This window comes from Myotis lucifugus, unplaced genomic scaffold, assembly GCF_000147115.1.
Source record: "Myotis lucifugus unplaced genomic scaffold, Myoluc2.0 scaffold_48, whole genome shotgun sequence".
NCBI classification, from domain to species: Eukaryota; Metazoa; Chordata; class Mammalia; order Chiroptera; family Vespertilionidae; genus Myotis; species Myotis lucifugus.
The window spans coordinates 1,761,864-1,767,863 of record NW_005871096.1 but is presented as its reverse complement, the minus strand read 5'-3'; the positions used below and the strand labels follow the sequence as shown (position 1 = coordinate 1,767,863).

The 6,000-nt window shown below is 35.9% G+C and overlaps 1 protein-coding gene across 1 annotated transcript in view; it reads right to left on the bottom strand.

Annotated features, from left to right (window-relative positions):
• KCTD8 (potassium channel tetramerization domain containing 8) overlaps positions 1–6,000 on the bottom strand; it is a 213,466-nt gene that overhangs the window by 114,381 nt on the left and 93,085 nt on the right.

Sequence of the window (6,000 nt, the reverse complement as noted above, 5' to 3'; positions counted from 1 at the left end):
GGGGGGGGGGGGGGTGGGGGTAAGAGATCAACAGAAGGACTTGTATGCATCCATATAAGCATAACCAATGGACACAAGACACTGGGGGGTAGGGGAGGCCGGGGGAAGGTCAAAGGGGAAAAAAAGGAGACATATGTAATACTCTTTGTAATACTTTAAGCAATAAAACAAAATTTTAAAAAAAGCAATCACAATATAAAAAATTAAAACAAATTATGTATGTCATTTAAGATCATTGTTATTTAATTGCCCTTAATAATTTTATAGAATAAGTCAAAAACCTAAAATTATTCTCATAAATAAAAGTGATTTATTATTTTGAAAACATTAAAAAACAAAAAACAAACAAAAAAAAACACCTGCAACAGCCCTCCCCAATTTCCTCCTATAAACTAGTGAAAGCTGACTTTCCTGTGTCCCCTTACATTTGCCTATGATTGGCCATAGTTTGCTTGTCCCAATGTGCAATTTTCCTCTGCTATTCCCAAATAAACTCATTTCAACTAGCTAAAGACTTTATTATTTCATTTTTTAAAAATATATTTTATTGATTTTTTACAGAGAGGAGGGAGAGGGATAGAGAGTTAGAAACATCCATGAGAGAGAAACATCGATCAGCTGCCTCCTGCACACCCCCTACTGGGGATGTGCCTGCAACCAAGGTATATGCCCTTGGCCAGAATCGAACCTGGGACCCTTCAGTCTGCAGGCCAACGCTCTTTCCACTGAGCCAAACCTTATTTTATTTTTAAGGTGAACAAGAGTTTTGTGGGTTTTTTGCTTGTTTGATTTTGGTGTTGGGGTTTTTTTGTGTGTGTTTTTTATTTGTTTGTTTGGTTTGGCATCTCGTTGTTTCTTCCTTATCACCTCAACTACACTGTATTCCCAAGTACAAGATTCTCCAGAACACCAAGCACTGGGGAGAATACACAATATGTATTACATAAATTAAAACTAAGATATAGATTATCTAGGTAAGAGACAAAATAAATTTTTTAGCAATTCTGTATCACAAATTAAGTTTTAAAGTATGTATTCAAAAGGTTTAACATTGGGAGCCAGGGGGGCAGGCAATAAGAGAAATACAAAAAAAATTTAATTGAGATGTTTCTATCCTAATAGAGGGGATATCAATCTACTTGAGTTCAGTGGCTATGTTTTACTAGTACTATTAACATGAATCTTATTAAAGGAAATGTATAAAAATGCTAGATCTGTATCTGAGTAGCTGAATAGACTCAGATCTCAAAAGAACTTATGAACAGAAACATCTGCAATGGAGTCACTAATATCAAGGAACTCTAAACTGGAGCCTGCAGGCCATTGGGGAAATTGGTCTTACGCTCATCCACACTGGATGGAACATGAACTTTTAGATAGTGCCTATCCTATTGCAGTTCTAGGAATGAGGCATATTTTGCTGAACTCCAACCTAGCAACTGGTATAGTAATCTACCCTATATAGACTAATGTTGATTAGTTTTGTCTACAGCAATTATAATTCTTTCAAAACAATTTAAGCCTGTGGTGTTTGCTTTATAAACTCTGTCTTTCTCCTCCCCACCACCTTGGAGGACATTTCCGTTTCCTCCTGAAATGTGCTTCCAGAATTTGAATTCCTAAGATCCCAAATAAATTCTTGGTTTGCTTTGAAGCCTCAGTTCTTTCTTGTTTGAAAGACCCCACTTGAGAATTCTACAGTAGTTTTCAATCTCATTTTCAAGTGACTATTACATATTTATGTAACTCAAAGGCTTGGCTTTGTCAAAACGACTTCAGGAATACAAGATCATTCTGCCCAAGGTCTTAGATGATTCCTGTAACCAGAGGCTCTGGTTCTAATTCCAAAGATATTTATTGCAAAGAAGTCGCAGCAAACTACAAGAGCTGGCATATTTTATATCCCACATCTATACATATTTTAGATATTTTAAATTCTAACTCCAATATCTCCTTACTGGTGAGAATACAAGTGACAAATTCAACCACTCATAAACTTTCTCTACATCTGATACCCAGACACTAATTGATTCACCAGTTTCCTTCTGATAGCTTGTTAATCACCCAGAGCAACTATATCACATGATTGGACTAATTAATGAATAAGTGGCCAGAGGCCACTTTTAGTGACAGACCTCAAATTCCAGAGAAAGAACGAAAATGACTCCAACCAAAATATATACAGATACAAGTATCACCCCCATCTCTTGGCTGCACGAAAGAAACAGGATATTGCAACACAGATGACTGTGTAGCAGTGGCACGAAGAGAAACTTGTAATGCTCTAAATCACCATAAACCAGGACTCTTTTATAGAACTAGTTCTCTTCCTAACAAAATACACATCCTTTCACTTAAAAACAGCAGACCTCTTGATATTTAGTAAAAGGGATGGGGATTATAACTTTGGTTTTATAAGCCCATAAACACAAAAAGTAAAGTACATATTTGGAAGGAAAGGACAAAATTACTAAGATTTGGACTGACTATCTCATGAGCTTGGCAGAAAATGGAAAAATAAGCCTCAGTGTACCAAATTTCTCAGTAGGGTTCCTCAGATTTAGATTCTCCAGACACAGTATCTTGGATAATATGATGCCCCACAACATTGAATACCACCATGTCATGGTTTCAGATATAAAATAGAGGTGGCTGCTCAGATGCTGTGAATAAGGATATAATTCTAGCCCCTCTTAAAATTGTCATGTAACTAGTAGAAATGAGCAATTGTTCACATTATATCAATGCTTTAATCAGATCTTATTAAATATGGTAATATCAGCATTAGGTATGTCTAATGGATGAAAGGGTCATCTAAATTCCCCTGGTCAAGGCCCACGACAGTCATGGTTGGAATAAAGACTTTGGATCACAGAAGGCTCAAGCCAGTTCTGGTATATCAATGATGGCTGCATAAAGCAAAGAGGATGGCAAGTGACTCAGCTTTTTCTTAGTGTTAATCAGTGGGAACTAAAGCTCTAGGTCCAGAATGCACTGCTAAAGACACCAAAAGCATAAGGTTCTCAATCATTGGAGACCTTTTAACCTCCATCCACAATATTTGATCCTGGAAAAACAGTTCCATTGAGATATCCCTTTGCTTGCTCACATTGTTTAATGCAGTATTCCTTAGCTTTTTTCAACTAAGCATGCTTAGTTATCACTAAAGCCCAGAAGTCATTAATAAGTAAAGTATTTTATGTCACAATTTTTATATATGCCCTTAGTATAATTAATGAGAAAATTATATTAGATAAAAATACATCATCATTATCAACACCCTGACATCCATGATCAATGAAATAACTTAATAAAAAGCTATAAGATTTTTGAAAATTTCAAGCCTTTCAAATAAAGTTTATTTTATTTTTGTAAAAAATAAAAAAAATCTATACCATTTATACTTTACAAATTTTATCTAATTTTGATTCCATGCTCACCAAGCAGTTTTCTTATTACAATTTGGCTACTGTATAAAAAGTTTTTATCCATTCACTCACTCCACTAATATTTATTGAGAGCCTACTATGGGTCAGGCTTTATTCTAGGCAGGGGAGTACAGTAAACAATAAATATTTCTAAGGGAGGAAGACAAAGAATAAACTTAAATAGATTATATGATATGGCAGAAAGTGACAAATGCTATTGATAAAAATAAAGCAGAAAAGGGATGGTATGGATGACTGGGGAGGGGGTTTCTATTAAATTAGAGAAATGTCCTAATTATGTATGTTCTGATCCACAAGATAGTCTTTTTAAAAATGGATTGCAGTGTAGTTTTCTTTAACTCACCCTCTGTTGTGGATTAATAATGTCAACATGGTGAATACGTTACTTTTCATGCATTCCATAAATTCAACATCATTTTTATAGGTAATTGGCAAGTGAGAAAAAAATAACCTAAAAAGATGATGCTGATTTCCCTATTTCAAACTGTCTTAGGTGGGTCCCCTCCAAAGCAAGCCCTGTACAAATGATTTGAGTTCAAGTAGCTGAACTGGGAGGTGACCCCAGGAAGCAGTACTGGTGGGAGAGGTACATGATACAAGGAAGAGATGCCAATATAAGGTGTGTTAATGACAGCACTTCAGCTGTGGACAACTGGGGCTCTGAGAGACCATGGGGAGTAAGGAAGCTGGAGTAGTTACCAATTTTGTCCATCATCCATTAAGGGCCCCTCTATTAAATATGTGAATAGGGAGCTCATAAGCATAAGGAATCAACAATGTCTACTACAATGTGGCAAAAGCCTCATATTTATTTTTTACTCTCCTAATTCAGAATTGTTAATATAGTATTTAAACAGCATCTAAGTTCTGGTTTTCCTTTTCTCAAATAAGCTTTCCACATTAGGACACAATATCATAGATAAGATTGTGGGAAGAATGCTTTAAATTACTTAAAGAATGAGACTATTTTCACACATTCTCAAAAGTTTCAGAAACCCTAATTCTCTAATGTGCTAATAACAAATTATTATCTATTCATTAAAGCAAGGCATATGAAAACTAGTAATTTGATTTAAACTCTAAAGATAATGAAGTTGCATTCTTTAGAAATAGTCTACACTAATATTTCTTTCCTGAATTAATTTGAAACAGAGAACACTGTTTTTATGTTACCAATCCAGTGGACCTTCCCAGCAAATGAGCAACAGCTAAGGGACGTCTCTATATTCATTCTGCTATAATTGTATATAACACCAGCCCAGGGGAAACAGATCTTGAGAACATTGAGAAATCAAGGCTTTCCCTACACAGACAATTGAAGCAAAATGGGATTAAAAATCGCAGATCTCTTCTTTTGTCCACTTTTTGCATAAGAGCTTCTCTGTGCTTCTTTTTCTTAATATATATTTTTATTGACTTCAGAGAGGAAGGGAGAGGGAGATAGAAACATCAAAGATGAGAGAGAATCATTGATCAGCTGCTTCCTGCATGTTCCACAATGGGGATCGAGCCAGCAACCTGGGCATGTGCTCTGACCAGGAATAGAAGCGTGACCTCTGGGTTCATAGGTTGATGCTCAATCATTGAGCCATGGTGGCCAGGCCTCTGTGCTTCTGTGGGGACCAGATAACATGGAGCCCCAGGAGTGAGGCAGGAGTGGGCTAAGGTTAGGAAGAAAGTTTCTCAGGAAGTCATTTAGGTAAATGCAATGGTGGAAATTGGAACATTGTCAAGTCTTTTATTTCTTTATTTATTTTTCTTACACATATTGTGATTTTTTAATTTCTACAGCTAAGAACTCAAAAGTCACAGATATTTTAGGTCCTTATAGGTGTTCCACAGGGCATCTGTACTTTTCTTAATTTTCCTTTTTAGTTTTTTTTTAATTTATATTCTTTCAATTTCAGTTTACATTCAATGTTATTTTGTATTAGTATCAGGTATACAGCATAGTGATTAGACAATCATATACATTACAAAGTGATATTTATAGTACCCACCTGGCACCATCCATAGTTATTAAATATTATTGACTATATTTCCTATGCTGTACTTTACACCCCCATGTGTATTTTATAACTACCAATCTGTACTTCTCAATTCCTTCACCTTTTTTACCCAGTCCCCCCAAACCACTCCCACTGGCAACCATCAGTCTGCTCTGTAATTATGAGATTGTTTCTGTTTAGGACATTGTCAAATCTTTTTTTTTTAAATTTAATTTATTGGGGTAACATTGGTTAATAAAATTATTTAGGTTTCAGGTGTACAGTTGAATAATACATCATCTGTATATTGTATTGTTAGATATAAGTTCTTTTTTAAATTAGTTTAAAATATAACTTAATATTATATGTATAGCCCTAGCCGACTTGGCTCAGTGGCTAGAGCATCAGCCTGCGGACTGAAGGGTCCCAGGTTCGATTCCAGCCAAGGCCACATGCCTGGGTTGTGGGCTCGATCCCCATTAGGGGGCATGCAGGAAGCAGCCGATCAATGATTCTCTCTCATCATTGTTGTTTCCATCTCTCTCTCCTTTTCCCTTCCTCTC